Below are 21,395 nucleotides of genomic sequence, written 5' to 3'. Positions count from 1 at the left end.
CCATAAAAAGTTTCAAAAATCATGAAAAATAGAAAACGAGTCGTCTTGCCATGAAACTTCACGTGAAGGCTTAAGGGACATTGTATGAATTTACAAGCCATAAAAATGGCATTGGCACACAAAAATATGAAGATGTGCCTAAACCCACCTACCACCCTATCTATCCACGGCTTGCGCATCCTGTCTCTCTGGCCGACGTAGTGCCTGCCCGCCCACCCGTCCTTCATTTCGTCGGTTGGCTTAGGCATACGGAGTTCAATCCTAGTCTAAGATCGGACCGGACCGAGGGTTACAGCAGCACATGCTGGGCTCGGGCATGTGTTGGTGCCGTATTTTTCTTCACCGGGGCACTATACCCCAGAGAACCTAACCGGCAGCATTGGGGTTCCGGCTATCGGGGGGCTGGGGGGTGTGCGCACATGATGTGCGATGGGTGCTGGTACTTGGCCTTCTATTGGCCCCCTATCCCTCATCAAACCGTGAGAACTCAAACCCCCTTAAAGAGCATTTGAGATTTTACAGGTTTGCTGCTAGTAGCCATTAAAGTGTTTGAAATGGGGACACTTTTTTCAAATGGTCAAAAATCTTGTACACTTTGAGTTTGTAGCTGAATTTTTTTGTCCATGCCAACAAAAATACAAGGATCACGTCTACCAAGTTTGGGGCCAAAAATCCTTCCAAAAAATTTTTAAAAAATCTCGAACCGCAAAAGTTTCAAAAATTGTGAAAAATAGAAAACGAGTCGTCTTGCCATAGAACTTCACGTGAAGCCTTAAGGGACCATTGTATGAATTTACAAGCCCTAAAAATGGCATTGACACATAGAAATATGAAGATGTGCCCAAACCCACCTACCACCCTATCGATCCATGGCTTGCGCATCCCGTCTTTTTGGCCGGCATAGTGCCCGGCCACTCGTTTCATCGGTTGGTTGAGGCATACGAAGTTCAATCCCAGTCTAAGATCAGATCGGACCGAGGGTTGCGGCAGCAGGATCAGAAACACCCAGAGGAGGACCCAATCGATCCTCGGCTTGCGCATCCTGCCCCTCTGGCCGGCTGAGCACCCGCACGCTTGTTTCGTGGGTTCACTTAGGCATATGGAGTTCATTCCTAGTCTAAGCATAGGGAGTTCATTCCCAGTCTATGATCGGATCGGACCGAGGGTTGCGACAGCTTATGCTGGGCTCGGGCATGTTCTGGAGCCGCAGTTTTCTTCGTCGGGGCACCATCACCGGAGCATCGTTGGAGAACCTGACCGGCAGCATTGGGTTTTCGGCGATCAGGGGGGCCGAGGGGGGTGTGCGCGCATGATGTGCAATGGGTGCTGGAACTTGGCCCTTATATTGGCCCCCTATCCCTCATCAAACCTCGAGAACTCACACCCCCTTAAAGAGCATTTGAAATTTTACAGGTTTACTACCAGTAGCCATTAAAGTGTCTAAAATGGGGACACTTTTTTCAAATGGTCACAAAATCTTGTACACTTCGGGTTTTTAGCGGAATTTTTTTGTGCATGCCAACAAAAATACAAGGATCACGTCTTCCAAGTTTGGGGCCAAAAGTCCTTTTGAAAAAATTTTAAAAAATCCAGAACTACAAAAGGTTTCAAAAATCATGAAAAATAGAAAACGAGTCGTCTTGCCATGAAACTTCACGTGAAGGCTTAAGGGACCATTGTATGAATTTACAAGCCATAAAAATGGCATTGGCATGCAGAAATATGAAGATGTGCCTAAACCCACCTACCACCCTATCGATCCACGGCTTGCGCATCCCGTCTCTCTGGCCGGCGTAGTGCCAGCCCGCCCGCCCGTTCGTTCCGTCAATTGGCTTAGGCATATGGAGTTCATTCCCAATCTAAGATTAGACTAGACCGAGGGTTGCAGCAGCAGGATCGACAGCACACAAAGGGGGACCCGGCTGATCCTCGGCTTGCGCATCCCGCCCCTCTGGCTGACTGAGCACTGACACGCTCGTTTCATGAGTTGACTTACGCATACGGAGTTCATTCCCAGTCTAAGCGTACGGAGTTCATTCCCAGTCTATGATCGGACCGGATCGAGGGTTGCGACAGCACATTCTGGGCTCGAGCATGTGTTGGTGCCATATTTTTCTTTGCCGGGGCACCATCGCCGGAGCATCGTCGGAGAACCTAACCGACGGCATTGAGGTTCCGACAATTGGGGGGGTCGGGGGGGTGTGCGCATATGATGTGCGATGGGTTATGGTACTTGGCCCTTATATTGGCCCCCTATCCCTCATCAAACCTCGAGAACTCACACCCCTTTAAAGAGCATTTGAGATTTTACAGGTTTCCTGCTAGTAGCCATTAAAGTGTCTGAAATGGAGACACTTTTTTCAAATGGCCACAAAATCTTGTACGCTTCGAGTTTTTAGCTGAATTTTTATGTACGTTACACCAAAAATACAAGGATCACGTCTACCAATTTTGGGGCCAAAACTCCTTCCAAAAAAATTTTAAAAAATCCCAAACCACAAAAAGTTTCAAAAATCATGAAAAATAGAAAACGAGTCGTCTTGCCATGAAACTTCACGTGAAGGCTTAAGGGACCATTGTATGAATTTACAAGCCATAAAAATGGTATTGGCACGAAGAAATATGAATATGTGCCTAAACCCACCTACCACCCTATCGATCCACGGCTTGCGCATCCCGTCTCTCTGGCCGGCATAGTGCCCGCCCGCCCGCCCGCTCATTTCATCGGTTGGCTTAGGCATACGGAGTTCATTCCCAGTCTAAGATTGGATCAGACCGAGGGTTGCGATAGTAGGATCAGTAGCCCGCAGAGGGGGACCTGGCCGATCCCCTGCTTGCGCAACCCGCCCCTCTGGCCGACTGAGCACCCGCACGCTCGTTTCGTGGGTTGACTCAGGCATATGGAATTCATTCCCAGCCTAAGCATACGGAGTTCATTTCTAGTCTAAGATCAAACCGGATCGAGGGTTCCGATAGCACATGCTGGGCTCAGGCATGTGTTGGTGCCGCATGTTTCTTCATCGGGGCACCATCGCCAGAGACCCTGACCGATGGCATTGGGGTTCCGACAATCGGGGGGGCCAAGGGGGGGTGTGTGCACATGATGTGCGATGGGTGCTAGTACTTGGCCCTTATATTGGCCCCATATCCCTCATCAAACCTCGAGAACTCACACCTCCTTAAAGAGCATTTGAGATTTTACAGGTTTGCTGCCAGTAGCTATTAAAGTGTCTGAAATGGGACACTTTTTTTTGAAATGGTCACAAAATCTTGTACACTTCGAGTTTTTAGCTGAATTTTTTTGTGCATGCCAACAAAAATACAGGGATCACGTCTAGCAAGTTTGGGGCCAAAAATTTTTCCAAAAAAAATTTAAAAAATCCCGAACCGTAAAAAGTTTCAAAAATCGTGAAAAATAGAAAACGAGTCGTCTTGCCATGAAACTTCACGTGAAGGCTTAAGGGACCATTGTATGAATTTACAAGCCATAAAAATGGTATTGGCATGCAGAAATATAAAGATGTGCCTAAACCCACCTACCACCCTATCGATTCATGGCTTGCGCATCCCGTTTCTCTGGTCGGCGTAATGTCCGCCCACCCGCCCACCCGCTCGTTTCGTCGGTTTGCTTAGGCATACGTAGTTCATTCCCAGTCTAAGATCAGACCGGACAGAGGGTTGCGGCAGTAGGATCGGCAGCACGTAAAGTGGGACCCAGCCGATCCCCGGCTTGGGGAACCCGTCCCTCTGGCCGGCTGAGCACCCGCATGCTTGTTTCGTGGGTTGACTCAGGCATACGGAGTTCATTACGAGCCTAAGCATACGGAGCTCATTCCCAGTCTCAGATCGGACCGAACCAAGGGTTGCGGCAGGACATGCTGGGCTCGGGGATGTGTTGGTGCCGCATGTTTCTTCGTCGGGGCACCATCGCCGAAGAACCTGACTGACGGCATTGGGGTTCCGACGATCGGGGGGGCCGAGGGGGGGTGTGCGCACATGATGTGCGATGGGTGCTGGTACTTGGCCCTTATATTGGCCCCCTATCCCACATAAAACCTCAAGAACTCACACCCCCTTAAAGAGCATTTGAGATTTTACAGGTTTGCTGCCAGTAGCAATTAAAGTGTCTGAAATGGGGACACTTTTTTCAAATGGTCAAAAAATATTGTACACTTCGATTTTTTAGCTGAATTTTTTTGTGCATGCCAACAAAAATACAAGGATCACGTCTACCAAGTTTGGGTCCAAAACTCCTTCTGAAAAAATTTTAACAAATCCCGAACCGTAAAAAGTTTCAAAAATAGTGAAAAATAGAAAATGAGTCATCTTGCCATGAAACTTCACGTGAAGGCTTAAGGGACCATTTTATGAATTTACAAGCCATAAAAATGGCATTGGCACACAGAAGTATGAAGATGTGCCTAAACCCACCTACCACCCTATCGATCCATGGCTTGCGCATCCCGTCTCTCTGGCCAGTGTAGTGCCCGCCCGCTCGCTCTTTCCGTCGGTTGGCTTAGGCATACAGAGTTTATTCCCAGTCTAAGATCGGATCGGACCGAGGGTTGTGGCAACACATACTGGGCTCGGGCATGTGCTGGTGCTGCATTTTTCTTCATCGGGACACCATCGCCGGAGCATCATCGGAGAACGTGACCGACGACATTGGGGTTCCGACAATCGGGGGGGCCGAGGAGTGGTGTGCACACAAGATGTGCAATGGGTGCTGGTACTTGGACCTTATATTGGTCCCCTATCCCTCATCAAACCTCGAGAACTCACACCCCCTTAAAGAGCATTTGAGATTTTACAGGTTTGCTGCCAGTAGCCATTAAAGTGTCTGAAATGGGGGCACTTTTTTCTAATGGTCACAAAATTTTGTACACTTCGAGTTTTTAGCTGAATTTTTTTTTGCATGCCAACAAAAATACAAGGATCACGTCTACGAAGTTCGGGGCGAAAAATCCTTCCAAAAAAATTTTAAAAAATCTCAAACCGTAAAAAGTTTCAAAAATCGTGAAAAATAGAAAACAAGTCGTCTTGCCATGAAACTTCATGTGAGGGCTTAGGGCACCGTTGTATGAATTTACAAGCCAAAAAAATGGCATTGGCATGCAGAAATATGAAGATCTGCCTAAACCAACCTACCACCCTATCGATCCACGACTTGTGCATCCCGTCTCTCTTGTCGGCGTAGTGCCCGCCCACCCGTCCGCCCACCCGCCCGCCTGCTCGTGTCGTCGGTCGGCTTAGGCATATGGAGTTCATTCCCAATCTAAGATTGGACCGACCCAAGGGTTGCGGTAGTAGGATCAACAGTACACAGAGGGGGACCCGACCGATCCCCGGCTTGTGCATCCCGCCCCTCTGGCTGGCTGAGCGCCCTCACGATTGTTTCGCGGGTTGACTTAGGCATACGGAGTTCATTCCCAGTCTAAGCATATGGAGTTCATTCCCAGTCTCAGATCGGACCAGACCGAGGCTTACGGTAGCACATGCTAGGCTCAGGCTTGGGCTAGTGCTGCATTTCTCTTCGTCAGGGCACGATCGCCGGAGAACCTGACCCGCGGCATTGGGGTTCCGATGATCGGGGGGCCCGGAGAGGGGTGTGCACACATGATCTGCGATGGATGCTGGTACTTGGCCCTTATATTGGCCCCCGATCCCTCATAAAACCTCGAGAACTCACACCCCCTTAAAGGGCATTTGGGATTTTACAGGTTTGCTGCTAGTAGCCATTAAAGTGTTTGAATTGGGGCCACTTTTTCAAATGGTCACAAAATCTTGTAGACTTCGAGTTTTTAGCTGAATTTTTTTGTGCGTGCCAACAAAAATACAAGGATTACGTCAACCAAATTTAATGCCAAAACTCCTTCTGAAAAAATTTTAAAAAATCCGAAACCGTAAAAAGTTTTAAAAATCGTGAAAAATAGAAAATGAGTCGTCTTGCCATGAAACTTCACGTGAAGGCTTAAGGGACCATTGTATGAATTTACAAGCCATCAAATTGGCATTGGCACGCAGAAATATGATGATGTGCCTAAACCCACCTATCACCCTATCGATCCACGGCTTGCGCATCCTGGCTCTCTGGCCAGCGTCATGCCTGCCCGCCCGACTGCCCGCTCGTTCCGTCGGTTGGCTTAGGCATATGGAGTTCATTCCCAATCTAAGATAAGACCGGACCGAGGGTTGCGGTAGCAGGAATGACAGCACGCAGAGTGGGACCCGACCGATCCATGGCTTGCGTATCCTGCCCCTCTGGCCGGCTGAGCGCTCGTATGCTCATTTCGTGAGTTGACTTAGGCATACGGAGTTCATTCCCAGTCTAAGATCAGATCGAACCGAGCATTGCGGCAGCACATGCTGGGTTCGGGCAAGTGCTGGTGCCGTATTTTTCTTCATCGGGGCACCATCTCCGGAGCATCGAGGAGGACGTGGGGATGTGCGCACATGATGTGCGATGGGTGCTGGTACTTGGCCCTTATATTGGTCCCCTATCCCTCATAAAACCTCGAGAAATCACACCCCCTTAAAGAGCATTTCAGATTTTACAGGTTTGCTGCCAGTAGCCATTAAAGTGTCTGAAATGGGGACACTTTTTTCAAATGGTCACAAAATCTTGTACACTTCGAGTTTTTAGCTCAATATTTTTGTGCATGCCAAGAAAAATACAAGGATCACATCTACCAAGTTTGGGTCCCAAACTCCTTCCGAAAAAATTTTAACAAATCCCGAACCGTAAAAAGTTTCAAAAATCGTGAAAACTAGAAAATGAGTCGTCTTGCCATGAAACTTCACGTGAAGGCTTAAGGGACCATTGCATGAATTTACAAGCCATAAAAATGGCATTGGCACACAGAAGTATGAAGATGTGCCTAAACCCACCTACCACCCTATCGATCCACGGCTTGCGCATCCCGTCTCTTTGGCCGGTGTAGTGCCCGCCCGCCTGCCCGCCCTCTCTTTCTGTCGGTTGGCTTAGGCATACGGAGTTCATCCCAGTCTAAGATTGGACCGGACCGAGGGTTATGGCAGCAGGATCGGCAGCACGTAGAGCGGGACCCGACCAATCACCAGCTTGCGCATCGCGCCCCTCTGGCCGACTGAGCGCCCGCACGCTCGTTTTGTTAGTTGCATTAGGCATACAGAGTTCATTCCTAGTTAAGATCAGACCGGATCGAGGGTTGTGGCAGCAGGATCGACAGCACAAAGAGGGGAACCCGACCGATCCCCGGCTTGCGCATCCCGCCCCTCTGGCCGGCTGAGCCCCCGCACGCTCGTTTCGTGGGTTGACTTAGGTATACAGAGTTCATTCCCAGTCTAAGCATACAGAGTTCATTCCCAGTCTAAGATCGGACCGGACCGAGGGTTACGGTAGCACATGCTGGGCTCGGGCATGTGCTCGTGCCGTATTTTTCTTCATCGGGGCACCATCTTCGGAGCATCGAGGAGGCCGTGGGGATGTGCGCACATGATGTGCGATGGGTGCTGGTACTTGGCCCTTATATTGGTCCCCTATCCCTCATAAAACCTCGAGAACTCACACCCCCTTAAAGAGCATTTGAGATTTTACAGGTTTGCTGCCAGTAGCCTTTAAAGTGTCTGAAATGGGGACACTTTTTTCAAATGGTCACAAAATCTTGTACACTTCGAGTTTTTAGCTCAATTTTTTTGTGCATGCCAAGAAAAATACAAGGATCACATCTACCAAGTTTGGGTCCAAAACTCCTTCCGAAAAAATTTTAACAAATCCCGAACCGTAAAAAGTTTCAAAAATCGTAAAAACTAGAAAATGAGTCGTCTTGCCATGAAACTTCACGTTAAGGCTTAAGGGACCATTGTATGAATTTACAAGCCATAAAAATGGCTTTGGCACACAGAAGTATGAAGATGTGCCTAAACCCACCTACCACCCTATCGATCCACGGCTTGCACATCCCGTCTCTCTGGCCGGTGTAGTGCCCGCCCGCCCGCCCTCTCTTTCTGTCGGTTGGCTTAGGCATACAGAGTTCATTTCCAGTCTAAGATTGGACCAGACCGAGGGTACAGTAGCAGGATCGGCAGCACGTAGAGGGGGACCCGACCAATCCCCGGCTTGCGCATCGTGCCCCTCTGGCCGACTGAGCGCCCGCACACTCGTTTTGTTAGTTGCCTTAGGCATACATAGTTCATTCCTAGTTAAGATCAGACCGGATAGAGGGTTGTGGCAGCAGGATCAGCAGCACAAAGAGGGGAACCCGACCAATCCCCGGCTTGGGCATCTCACCCCTCTGGCCGACTGAGCACCCGCACGCTCGTTTCGTGGGTTGACTTAGGCATACAGAGTTCATTCCCAGTCTAAGCATACAAAGTTCATTCCCAGTCTAAGATCGGACAGGACCGAGGGTTACGGTAGCACATGCTGGGCTCGGGCATGTGCTGGTGCCGCATTCTTCTTCACCAGGGCACCATCGTCGGAGCATCGCCTGAGAACCTGATCAGCGGCATTAGGGTTCCGATGATCGGGGGAGCCGGGGGGTGTGCACACATGATGTGCGATGGGTGCTGGTACTTGGCCCTTATATTGGCCCCCTATCCCTCATCAAACCTCGAGAACTCACACCCCCTTATAGAGCATTTGAGATTTTACAGGTTGCTGCCAGTAGCCACAAAGTGTCTGAAATGGGGACACTTTTTTCAAAAGGTCACAAAATCTTGTACACTTCGAGTTTTTAGCTAAAATTTTTTGTGCATGCCAATAAAAATACAAGGATCACGTCTACCAAGTTTGGGGCCAAAACACCTTCCGAAAAATTTTTAAAAAATCTCGAACCACAAAAAGTTTTGAAAATTGTGAAAAATAGAAAACGAGTCGTCTTGCCATGAAACTTCACGTGAAGGCTTAAGGGACCATTGCATGAATTTACAAGCCATAAAAATGGCATTGGCATGCAGAAATATGAAGATGTGCCTAAACCCACCTACCACCCTATCAATCCACGGCTTGCGCATCCCATCTCTCTGGCTGACGTAGTGCCCGCTCGCTAGTTTCGTCGGTTGGCTTAGGCATACGGAGTTCATTCCCCATCTAAGATCAGACCGGACCGAGGGTTATGGTAGCAAGATTGGCAGCATGTAGAGGGGGACCCGCCTGATCCTCGGGTTATGCATCCCGCCCCTCTGGCCGGTTGAGCGCCCGCACGCTCATTTCGTGGGTTGACTTACGAATACGGAGTTCATTCCTAGTCTAAGCATATGCAATTCATTTCCAGTCTAAGATCAGACTGGACCGAGGTTTGCGGCAGCACATGCTAGGCTCGAGCATGTGCTGGTGCCACATTTTTCTTCGTCGTGGCACCATCACCGGAGAACCTGACCGACGATATTGGTGTTCTGGCGATCGGGGAGGCCGGCGGGGTGCGCGCACATGATGTGCGATGGGTGCTGGTACTTGGCCCTTGTATTGGCCCCCTATCCCTCATCAAACCTTGAGAAATCACACCCTCTTAAAAAGCATTTGAAGTTTTACAGGTTTGCTGCCAGTAGCCATTAAAGTGTTTGAAATGGGGATGCTTTTTTCAAAATTGTCCCAAAATCTTGTACACTTCGAATTTTTAGCTAAATTTTTTTGTGCATGCCAACAAAAATACAAGGATCACGTCTACCAATTTTGGGGCCAAAACTCATTTCAAAAAAATTTTAAAAAATCCCAAACCATAAAAAGTTTCAAAAATCATCAAAAATAGAAAACGAGTCGTCTTGCCAAGAAACTTCACGTGAAGGCTTAAGGGACCATTATATGAATTTACAAGCCATAAAAATGGCATTGGCACATAAAAATATGAAGAAGTGCCTAAACGCACCTACCACCCTATCGATCCACGGCTTGCACATCCCGTCTCTCTGGCGGATGTAGTCCCCGCCCGCCCGCCCGCCCACTCGTTTCATCGGTTGGATTAGGCATACGGAGTTCATTCCCAGCCTAAGATCAGACCAGACTGAGGGTTGCGGTAGCAGGATCGGCAGCACGCAGAGGGGGACCCGGTCGATCCCCGACTTACGCATCCTGCCCCTCTGGCCAGATGAGCGCCCGCACGCTCGTTTCGTTGGTTGACTTAGGCATACGGAGTTTATTTCCAGTCTAAGCTTTCAGAGTTCATTCCCAGTCTAAGATCGGACCGGACCGAGGGTTGCGGCAGCACATGCTGGGCTTAGGCATGTGCTGGTCCCGTATTTTTCTTCACCGGGGCTCCATCGTCGGAGGATCGCCAGAGAACCTGATCGGCGACATTGGGGTTTCGACGATCGGGGGGGCCGGGGGGGTGTGCTCACATGATGTACGTTGGGTGCTGGTACTTGGCCCTTATATTGGCCCCCTATCCCTCATCAAGCCTCTAGAACTCACACCCCCTTAAAGAGCATTTGAGATTTTACAGGTTTGCTGCCAGTAGCCATTAAAGTGTCTGAAATTGGGACACTTTTTTCAAATGGTCACAAAATCTTGTACACTTCGAGTTTTTAGGTGAATTTTTTTATGCATGCCAAAAAAAATACAAGGATCACGTCTACCAAGTTTGGGGCCAAAACTGTTTCCAAAAAAATTTTAAAAAATCTTGAACCGTAAAAAGTTTCAAAAATCATGAAAAATAGAAAACGAGTCGTCTTGCCATGAAACTTCACGTGAAGGCTTAAGGGACATTGTATGAATTTACAAGCCATAAAAATGGCTTTGGCACACAAAAATATGAATATGTGCCTAAACCCACCTACCACCCTATCAATCCACGGCTTGCGCATCCCGTCTCTCTGGCCAGCGTAGTGCCCACCCGCCCGCCCGTCCGCTCGTTTCGTCGGTTGGCTTAGGCATACAGAGTTCATTCCCAGTCTAAGATCGGACCAGATCGAGGGTTGCGACAGTAGGATCGGCAGCACGCAGAGGGGGACCTGGCCTATCCCCAGCTTGCGCATCCTGCCCCTCTTATCGGCTGAGCGCCCGCACGCTCGTTTCGTGAGTTGACTTAGGCATACGAAGTTCATTCCCAGTCTAAGATCGGATCTGACCGAGGGTTGCGGCAGCACATGCTGAACTCGGGAATGTGCTGGTGCTGTATTTTTCTTCGTCGGGGCACCATCGCAGGAGCATCATTGGAGAACCTGACCGACGGTATTGGGGTTCCGACGATCGGGGGGGCCGGGGGGTGTGCGCACTTGATGTGCGATGGGTGCTGGTACTTGGCCCTTATATTGGCCCCCTATCCCTCATCAAACCTCAAGAACTCACACCCCCTTAAAGAGCATTTGAGATTTTGCAGGTTTGCTGCCAGTAGTCATTAAAGTGTCTAAAATGGGGACATTTTTTTCAAATGGTCACAAAATCTTGTACACTTCGAGTTTTTAGCTGAATTTTTTTGCGCATGCCAAAAAAAATAAAAGGATCACGTGTACTTTGTTTGGGTCCAAAACTCCTTCCGAGAAAATTGTAAAAAATCCCAAACCTCAAAAGTTTCAAAAATCATGAAAAATAAAAAATGAGTCGTCTTGCCATGAAACTTCACGTGAAGGCTTAAGGGACCATTGTATGAATTTACAAGCCATAAAAATGGTGTTGGCACGCAGAAATATGAAGATGTGCCTAAACCCACCTACCACCCTATCGATCCACGGCTTGCGCATCCCGTCTCTTTGGCCTGCATAGTGCCCGCCCGCCTGCCCGCCCGCTCGTTTCATCGGTTAGCTTCGGCATACGGAGTTCATTCCTAGTCTAAGATCAGACCAGACTGAGGGTTACGACAGCAGGATCAGTAGCACGCAGAGGGGGTCCTGGCCTATCCTGGGCTTGTGCATCCTGCCCCTCTTGTCGGCTGAGCGCCCGCACGCTTGTTTCATGGGTTGACTTAGGCATTCAGAGTTCATTCCCAGTCTAAGCATACGGAGTTCATTCCCACTCTAAGATCAGATCAGACCGAGGGTTGCGGCAGCACATGCTGGACTCAAGAATGTGCTGGTGCCACAGTTTTCTTCGTCGGGGCACCATCGTCGAAGCATCACCGGAGAACCTGACCGGTGGCATTGGGGTTCCGGCTATCGGATGGCGCGGGTGGGGTGTGCGCACTTGATTTGCGATGGGTGCTGGTACTTGGCCCTTATATTGGCCCCCTATCCCTCATCAAACCTCAAGAACTCACACCCCCTTAAAGAGCATTTGAGATTTTACAGGTTTGCTGCCAGTAGCCATTAAAGTGTCTGAAATGGGGACACTTTTTTCAAATGGTCACAAAATCTTGTACACTTCGAGTTTTTAGCTGAATTTTTTTGTGCATGCCAAAAAAAATACAAGGATCACGTCTGCCAAGTTTGGAGCTAAAACTCCATCTGAAAAAATTTTAAAAAATCCCAAACCGTAAAAAGTTTCCAAAATCGTGAAAAATAGAAAACGAGTCGTCTTGCCATGAAACTTCACGTGAAGGCTTAAGGGACCATTGTATGAATTTACAAGCCATAAAAATTGCATTGGCACGTAGAAATATGAAGATGTGCCTAAACCCACCTACCACCCTATCGATCCGCGGCTTGCGCATTCCATCTCTCGGGCTGACGTAGTGCCCGCCCGCCCGCCCGCTCGTTTCGTCGATTGGCTTAGGCATACAGAGTTCATTCCCAGTCTAAGATTGGACCGAACTGAGGGTTGTGGCAGCAAGATCGACAGCATGCAAAGGGGGACCCGACTGATCCCCGGCTTATGCATCCCGCCCGCTCGTTTCGTCGGTTGGCTTATGCATACGGAGTTCATTCCCAGTCTAAGATCTGATCGGATTGAGGGTTGCGATAGCAAGATTGGCAACATGTAGAGGGGGACCTGGCTGATCCCCGACTTGCGCATCCCGCCCATCTGGCCGGCTGAGCGCCCGCACGCTCGTTTCATGGGTTGACTTAGGCATACAGAGTTCATTCCCAGTCTAAGCATACGGAGTTCATTCCAAGTCTAAGGTCGAACCGGACCGAGCGTTGCGATAGCACATGCTGGGCTCGGGCATGTGCTGGTGCAGCACTTTTCTTCATCGGGGCACCATCACCGGAGAACCTGACTGGCAGCATTGGGGTTCCGACGATCGGGGGGGGTCGGGGGGTGTGCAATGGGTGCTGGTAGTTGGCCCTTATATTGGCCCACTATCCATCATCAAACCTCGAGAACTCACACCCCCTTAAAGTGCATTTGCGATTTTACAGGTTTGTTGCCAGTAGCCATTAAAGTGTCTGAAATGGGGACACTTTTTTCAAATGGTCACAAAATCTTGTACACTTTGGGTTTTTAGCTGAATTTTTTTGTGCATGCCAACAAAAATACAAGGATCACATCTACCAAGTTTGGGGCCAAAACTCCTTCCGAAAAAATTTAAAAGAATCCTGAACCGTAAAAAGTTTTGAAAATTGTGAAACATAGAAAATGAGTCTTTGCCATGAAACTTCACGTGAAGGCTTAAGGGACAATTGTATGAATTTACAAGCCTTAAAAATGGCATGGCATGCAGAAATATGAAGATGTGCCTAAACCCACCTACCACCCTATCGATCCACGGCTTGCGCATCCCGTGTCTCAGGCAGGCGTAGTGCCCATCCGCCTGCTCGTTTCATCAGTTGGCTTAGGCAAACAGATTTCATTCCATGTCTAAGATCAGACCAGACCGAGGGTTGAGGCGGCAGGATCGGCAGCACGTAAAGGGGGACCCGACCGATCCCTGGCTTGCCCATCCCGCCCCTCTGGCTGGCTGAGCGCCCGCACGCTCATTTCGTGGGTTGACTTAGGCATATGGAGTTCACTCCCAGTCTAAGATCGGACCAGACTGAGGGTTGCGGCAGCACATGCTAGGCTCGGGCATGTGCTGGTGCCGTATTTTTCTTCATCGGGGCACCATTGCCGGAGGGGTTCCGATGATCAGGGGGGCCGGGGGGGTGTGTGCACATGATGTGCGATGGGTGCTGGTACTTGGCCCTTATATTGGACCCCTATCCCTCATCAAACCTTGAGAACTCCCTCCCCCTTAAAGAGCATTTCAGATTTTACAGGTTTAAAACCAGTAGCCATTAAAGTGTCTGAAATGGGGACACTTTTTTCAAATGGTCACAAATCTTGTACACTTCAAGTTTTTAGCTGAATTTTTTTGTGCATGCCAAAAAAAATACGAGGATCACGTCTACCAAGTTTGGGGCCAAAACTCCCTCCGAAAAAATTGTAAAAAATCCAGAAACTCAGAAAGTTTCAAAAATCATAAAAAATAGAAAACGAGTCGTCTTGCCATGAAACTTCACGTGAAGGCTTAAGGGACCATTGTATGAATTTACAAGCCATAAAAATGGCATTGGCATGCAGAAATATCAGGATGTGCCTAAACCCACCTACCACCCTATCGATCCATGGCTTCCGTATCCCGTCTCTCTGGCCGACTTAGTGCTCGACCGCCCGCCCACCCTCTCGCTTCATCGGTTGGCTTAGGCATCGGAGTTCTATGCCAGTCTATGATTAAATCAGACTGACGGTTGTGGCAGTAGGATCAGTAGCACGTAGAGGGGGACCCGATCGATCCCCGGCTTGCGCATCCCGCCCCTCTGGCCGACTGAGCGCCCGAACGTTTATTTCATGGGTTGACTTAGGCGTACGGAGTTCATTCCCAGTCTAAGCATGCAGAGTTCATTCCCTATCTAAGATCGGACCAGACCGAGGGTTGCGACAGCACATGCTGGGCTCGGGCATGTGCTGGTGCCGCATTTTTCTTCACCGAGGCACCATCACCGGAGAACCTGATCGGCGATATTGAGGTTCCGACGATCGGGCGGGCCGGGGGTGTTGTGCACACATGGTGTGCGATGGGTTATGAAACTTGGCTCTTATATTGGCCCCCTGTCCCTCATCAAACCTTGAGAACTCACACCCTCTTAAAGAGCATTTGAGATTTTACAGGTTTGCTGCCAGTACCCATTAAAGTGTTTGAAATGGGGACACTTTTTTCAAATGGTCACAAAATCTTGTACACTTCGAGTTTTTAGCTGAATTTCTTTGTGCATGCCAAAAAAAAATACAAGGGTCCGGTCTACCAAGTTTGGGCCAAAACTCCTTCTGAAAAAATTTTTAAAAATCCCAAACCGTAAAAAGTTTCAAAAATTGTAAAAAATAAAAAATGAGTCATCTTGCCATTAAACTTCACGTGAAGGCTTAAGAGACTGTTGTATGAATTTGCAAGCCATAAAAATGGCATTGGCATGCAGAAATATGAAGATGTGCCTAAACCCACCTACCACCCAATCGATCCACGGCTTGCGCATCCCGTCTCTCTGGCCAGCATAGTGCCCGCCCGCCCGCCCGCCCGTTTGTTTCGTCTGATGGCTTAGGCATACAGAGTTCATTCTCAATCCAAGGTCAGACCAGACCGAGGGTTGCAATAGCAGGATCAGCAGCACGTAGAGAGGGACCCGACCGATCCCCAGCTTGCAAATCTCGCCCCTCTAGCCGACTGAGGGCCTGCATGCTCGTTTCATGGGTTGACTTAGGCATACGGAGTTCATTCCTAGTCTAAGCATACGAAGTTCATTCCCAGTCTAAGATCGGACCACACCGAAGGTTACAGCAGCACATGCTGGGCTCGGGCATCGCCGGGGGGGTGTGCACACATGATGTGCGATGGGTGCTGGTACTTGGCCCTTATATTGGCCCCCTATCCCTCATCAAACCTCAAGAACTCACACCCCCTTAAGGAGCATTTAAGATTTTATAGGTTTGCTGCCAGTAGCCATTAAATTGTCTGAAATGGGGACACTTTTTTCAAATGGTCACAAAACCTTGTACACTTTGAGTTTTTAGCTGAAAGTTTTTGTGCATGCCAACAAAAATGCAGGGATCACGTCTACAAAGTTTGGGGCCAAAAATCATCCAAAAAAATTTTAAAAAATCTCGAACTATAAAAAGTTTCAAAAATCATGAAAAATAGAAAATGAGTTGCCTTGCCATGAAACTTCACGTGAAGGCTTAAGGGACCATTGTATGAATTTACAAGCCATAAAAATGGCATTGACATGCAGAAATATGAAGATGTGCCTAAACCCACCTACTAGTTAGCTTAGGCATACGGAGTTCATTCCCAGTCCAAGATCGAACCGGACCGAAGGTTGCGGCAGCAGGATCAGCAGCACGTAAAGGGGGACCCGGTCGATCCCCGACTTACGCATCCTGCCCCTTTGGCCAGCTGAGCGCCCGCACGCTCATATCGTGGGTTAACTTAGGCATATAGAGTTCATTCCCAGTCTAAGGATACGGAGTTCATTCCCAATCTAAGATTGGACCGGACCGAGGGTTGCGGCAGCACATGCTGGGCTCGGGCATGTGCTGGTGTCGCATTTTTCTTCGTCGGGGCAGCATTCGCCGGAGAACCTGACCGGCAGCATTGGGGTTTTAATGATCGGGGGGGCCGGAGGGTGTGCGCACATGATGTACGATGGGTGCTGGTACTTTTCCCTTATATTGGCCCCCTATCCCTCATCAAACCTCGAGAATTCACACCCCCTTAAAGAGTATTTGAGATTTTACAAGTTTGCTGCCAGTAGCAATTAAAGTGTCTGAAATGGGGACACTTTTTGAAAAATGTTAGAAAATCTTGTACACTTTGAGTTTTTAGCTGAATTTTTTTGTACATGCCAACAAAAATACGAGGATCACGTCTACGAATATTCGGGCCAACACTCCTTCTGAAAAAACTTTAAGAAGCCCCGAACCGTAAAAAGTTTCAAAAATCGTGAAAAATAGAAAACGAGTCGTCTTGCCATTAAACTTCACGTGAAGGCTTAAGGGACCATTGTTTGAATTTACAAGCCATAAAAAAGGCATTGGCACACAGAAATATGAAGATGTGCCTAAACCCAACTGCCACCCTATCGATCCACGGCTTGCGCATCCCGTCTCTCTGGTCGGCGTAGTGCACACCCGCCCACCCGTCTGCTCGTTTTGTCGGTTGGCTTAGGCATATGGAGTTCATTCCCAGTCTAAGATCAGACCGAACTGAGAGTTACGGTAGCAGGATCGACAGCACGCAGAGGGGGACCCGATCGATCCCCGACTTACGCATCCCGCCCCTCTGGCCGGCTAAGCGCCCGCATGCTCCTTTTGTGGGTTGACAAAGGCATACAGAGTTAATTCCTAGTCTAAGCATATGGAGTTCATTCCCAGTCTAAGATCGGACCAGACCGAGGGTTGTGGCAGCACATGCTGGGCTCGGGCATGTGCTGGTGCCACATTTTTCTTCGTCGGGGCACCATCGTCGGAGAACCTGATCGGTGGCATTGGGGTTCTGGTGATCGGGGGGCCGGGGGGTGTGCGCACATGATGTGCGATGGGTGCTGGTACTTGGCCCTTATATTGGCCCCCTATCCCTCATCAAACCTTGAGAACTCACACCCCCTTAAAGAGCATTTGAGATTTTACAGGTTTCCTGCCAGTAGCCATTAAAGTGTCCGAAATGGGGACATTTTTTTCAAATGGTCACAAAATCTTGTACACTTTGACCTTTTAGCTGAATTGTTTTGTGCATGCCAACAAATATACAAGGATCACATCTACCAAGTTTGGGGCCAAAATTCCGTCCGAAAAAATTTTAAAAAATCTCGAACCATAAAATTTTTGAAAATCGTGAAAAATAGAAAACAAGACGTCTTGCCATGAACTTCACGTGATGGCTTAATGGACCATTGTATGAATTTACAAGCCATAAAAATGGCAATGGCATGTAGAAATATGAAGATGTGCCTAAACCCACCTACCACCCTATCGATCCACGGCTTACGCATCTCGTTTCTCTGATCGGCGTAGTGCCTGCCCGATCGTCTGCCCACTCGTTTCGTCGATTGGTTTAGGCATACAGAGTTCATTCCCAGTCTAAGATCAGACCAAATTGAGGGTTGCAGTAGTAGGATCGGCAGCACGCAGAGGGGGACCCGGCCGATCCCTGGCTTGCACATCTCGCGCATCTGGCCAGCTGAGCACCCGCACGTTCGTTTCGTGGGTTAACTTAGGCATACGGAGTTCATTCCCAGTCTAAGCATATGGAGTTCATTCCCAGTCTAAGATCGAACCAGACTGAGGGTTGCGGCAGCACATGTTGTGCTCGGGCATGTCCTGGTGCCGTATTTTTCCTCGTCGGGCCACCATCACCGGAGCATCGCCGGAGAACCTGACCGCCGGCATTGAGGTTTCGGGGATCGGGGGGCCGGGGTGGGGTGTGCGCACATGATGTGCAATGGGTGTTGGTACTTGGCCCTTATATTGGCCCCCTATCCCTCATCAAACCTCGAGAACTCACACCCCCTTAAAGAGCATTTGAGATTTTACAGGTTTGTTGCCAGTGGCCACTAAAGTGCCTGAAATGGGGACACTTCTTTCAAATGGTCACAAATCTTATACACTTTGAGTTTTTAGCTGAATTTTTTTGTGCATGCCAAAAAAAATACAAGGATCACGTCTACCAAGTTTGGGGCCAAAACTCCTTCCGAAAAATTTTAAAAAATCCCGAACCGCAAAAAGTTTCAAAAATCATGAAAAATAGAAAACGAGTCGTCTTGCCATGAAACTTCACATGAAGGCTTAAAGGACCGTTGTATGAATTTACAAGCCATAAAAATGGCATTTGCACGTAGAAATATGAAGATGTGCCTAAACCCACCTACCACCCTATCGATCCACGACTTGTGCACCCCGTTTCTCTGGCCGACGTAGTGCCCGCCCGCCCGTCCGCCCACTCGTTTCGTCGATTGGCTTAGGCATACGGAGTTCATTCCTAGTCTAAGATCAAACCAAACTGAGGGTTGCGGTAGCAGGATAGACAGCACGCAGAGGGGGACCCGACCGATCCCCGACTTGCGCATCTCGCCACTCTGGCTGGTTGAGCACCCGCACGCTCGTTTCGTGGGTTGACTGAGGCATACAGAGTTCATTCCCAGTCTAAGCATACGAAGTTCATTCCCAATCTAAGATCGGACCAGACCGAGGGTTACGGCAGCACATGCAGTGCTCAAGCATGTGCTGGTGCCACATTTTTCTTCGTCGGGGCACCATCGCTGGAGAACCTGATCGATAGCATTGAGGTTCGGGCGATCGAGGGGGCCGAGGGGGGTGTGCGCACATGATGTGTGATGGGTGCTGGTACTTGGCCCTTATATTGGCCCCGTATCCCTCATCAAACCTCGAGAACTCACACCCCCTTAAAGAGCATTTGAGATTTTACAGGTTTGCTGCCAGTAGCCATAAAGTGTCTGAAATGTGGACACTTTTTTCAAATGGTCACAAAATCTTGTACACTTCGCATTTTTAGCTGAATTTTTTTGTGCATGCCAAGAAAAATACAAGAAGAACTTCTTCCGAAAAAATTTTGAAAAATCCCGAACCGAAAAAAGTTTAGAAAATCATGAAAAATAGAAAACGAGTCATTTTGCCATTAAACTTCACGTGAAGGCTTAAGGGACCATGTATGAATTTACAAGCCATAAAAATGGCATTGGCACACAGAAATATGAAGATGTGCCTAATCCCACCTACCACCCTATCGATCCATGGCTTGCGCATCCCGTCTCTTTGGCGGGCGTAGTGCCTGCCCGCCCGCCTGCCCGCCTACCCGCTTGTTTTGTCGGTTGGCTTAGGCATACGGAGTTGATTCCCAGTCTAAGATCAAACCATACCAAGGGTTGCGACAACAGGATCGGTAGCACGCAGAGGGGGACCTGGCCGATCCCCAACTTGCGTATACCGCCCGTCTGGCCGGCTGAGCGCCTGCACGCTCGTTTCATGGATTGACTTAGGCATACAGAGTTCATTCCCAGTCTAAGCATACGGAGTTCATTCCTAGTCTAAGATTGGACCAGACCAAGGGTTACGGCAGCACATGCTGGGCTCGGGCATGTGTTGGTGCCGTATTTTTCTTCGTCGGGGTACCATCACCAGAGCATCGTCGGAGAACCTGACCGGCAGAATTGGGGTTTCGACGATCGGGGGGGCCAGGGGGTGTGCGCACATGATGTGCGATGGGTGCTGGTACTTGGCCCTTAAATTGGCCCCCTATCTCTCATCAAACCTCGAGAACTCACACCCCTTAAAGAGTATTTGAGATTTTACAGGTTTGCTACCAGTAGCCATTAAAGTGTCTGGAATGGGACATTTTTTTCAAATAGTCACAAAATATTGTACACTTCGACTTTTTAGCTGAACTTTTTTGTGCATACCAAAAAGGTACAAGGATCACATCTACCAAGTTTGGGGGGCCAAAACTCCTTCCGAAAAAATTTTAAAATATCTTAAACCGCAAAAAGTTTCAAAAATTGTGAAAAATAAAAATGAGCCATCTTGCGATGATACTTCACGTGAAGGCTTAAGGGACCATGTATGAATTTACAAGCCATAAAAATGGCATTGGCACACAGAAATATGAAGATGTGCCTAATCCCACCTACCACCCTATCAATCCACGGCTTGCGCATCCTGTCTCGTTGGCGGGCGTAGTGCCTGCCCGCCCGCCTGCCCGTCTACCCTCTTGTTTCGTCGGTTGGCTTAGGCATACGGAGTTCATTCCCAGTCTAAGATCAAACCGTACTGAGGGTTGCGGCAGCAGGATCGGTAGCACGCAGAGAGGGACCTAGCCGATCCCCAACTTGCGCATACCGCCCGTCTGGCCGACTGAGCGCCCACACGCTCGTTTTGTGGATTGACTTAGGCATACAGAGTTCATTCTCAGTCTAAGCATACGGAGTTCATTCCTAGTCTAAGATTGGATCGGACCAAGGGTTACGGCAGCACATACTGGGCTCGGGCATGTGTTGGTGCCGTATTTTTCTTCGTCAGGGTACCATCACCAGAGCATCGTCGGAGAACCTGACCGGCAGAATTGGGGTTTCGACGATCGGGGGGGCCAGGGGGTGTGCGCACATGATGTGCGATGGGTGCTGGTACTTGGCCCTTAAATTGGCCCCCTATCTCTCATCAAACCTCGAGAACTCACACCCCTTAAAGAGTATTTGAGATTTTACAGGTTTGCTACCAGTAGCCATTAAAGTGTCTGAAACGGGGACATTTTTTTCAAATAGTCACAAAATATTGTACACTTCGACTTTTTAGCTGAATTTTTTTGTGCATACCAACAAAAGTACAAGGATCACGACTACCAAGTTTGGGGGCCAAAACTCCTTCCAAAAAAATTTTAAAATATCTTAAACCACAAAATGTTTCAAAAATTGTGAAAAATAAAAATGAGCCATCTTGCCATGATACTTCACGTGAAGGCTTAAGGGACCATTGCATGAATTTACAAGCCATAAAAATGGCATTGGTATGCAAAAATATGAAGATATGCCTAAACCCACCTAGCACTCTATCGATCCACGGCTTG

Source organism: Durio zibethinus, chromosome 5, assembly GCF_047325235.1.
Source record: "Durio zibethinus cultivar Kanyao isolate XHJ-2024 chromosome 5, ASM4732523v1, whole genome shotgun sequence".
Taxonomy (NCBI): domain Eukaryota; kingdom Viridiplantae; phylum Streptophyta; class Magnoliopsida; order Malvales; family Malvaceae; genus Durio; species Durio zibethinus.
The sequence above is the reverse complement of the archived record's forward strand: the minus strand, read 5'-3'. Positions refer to the sequence as shown.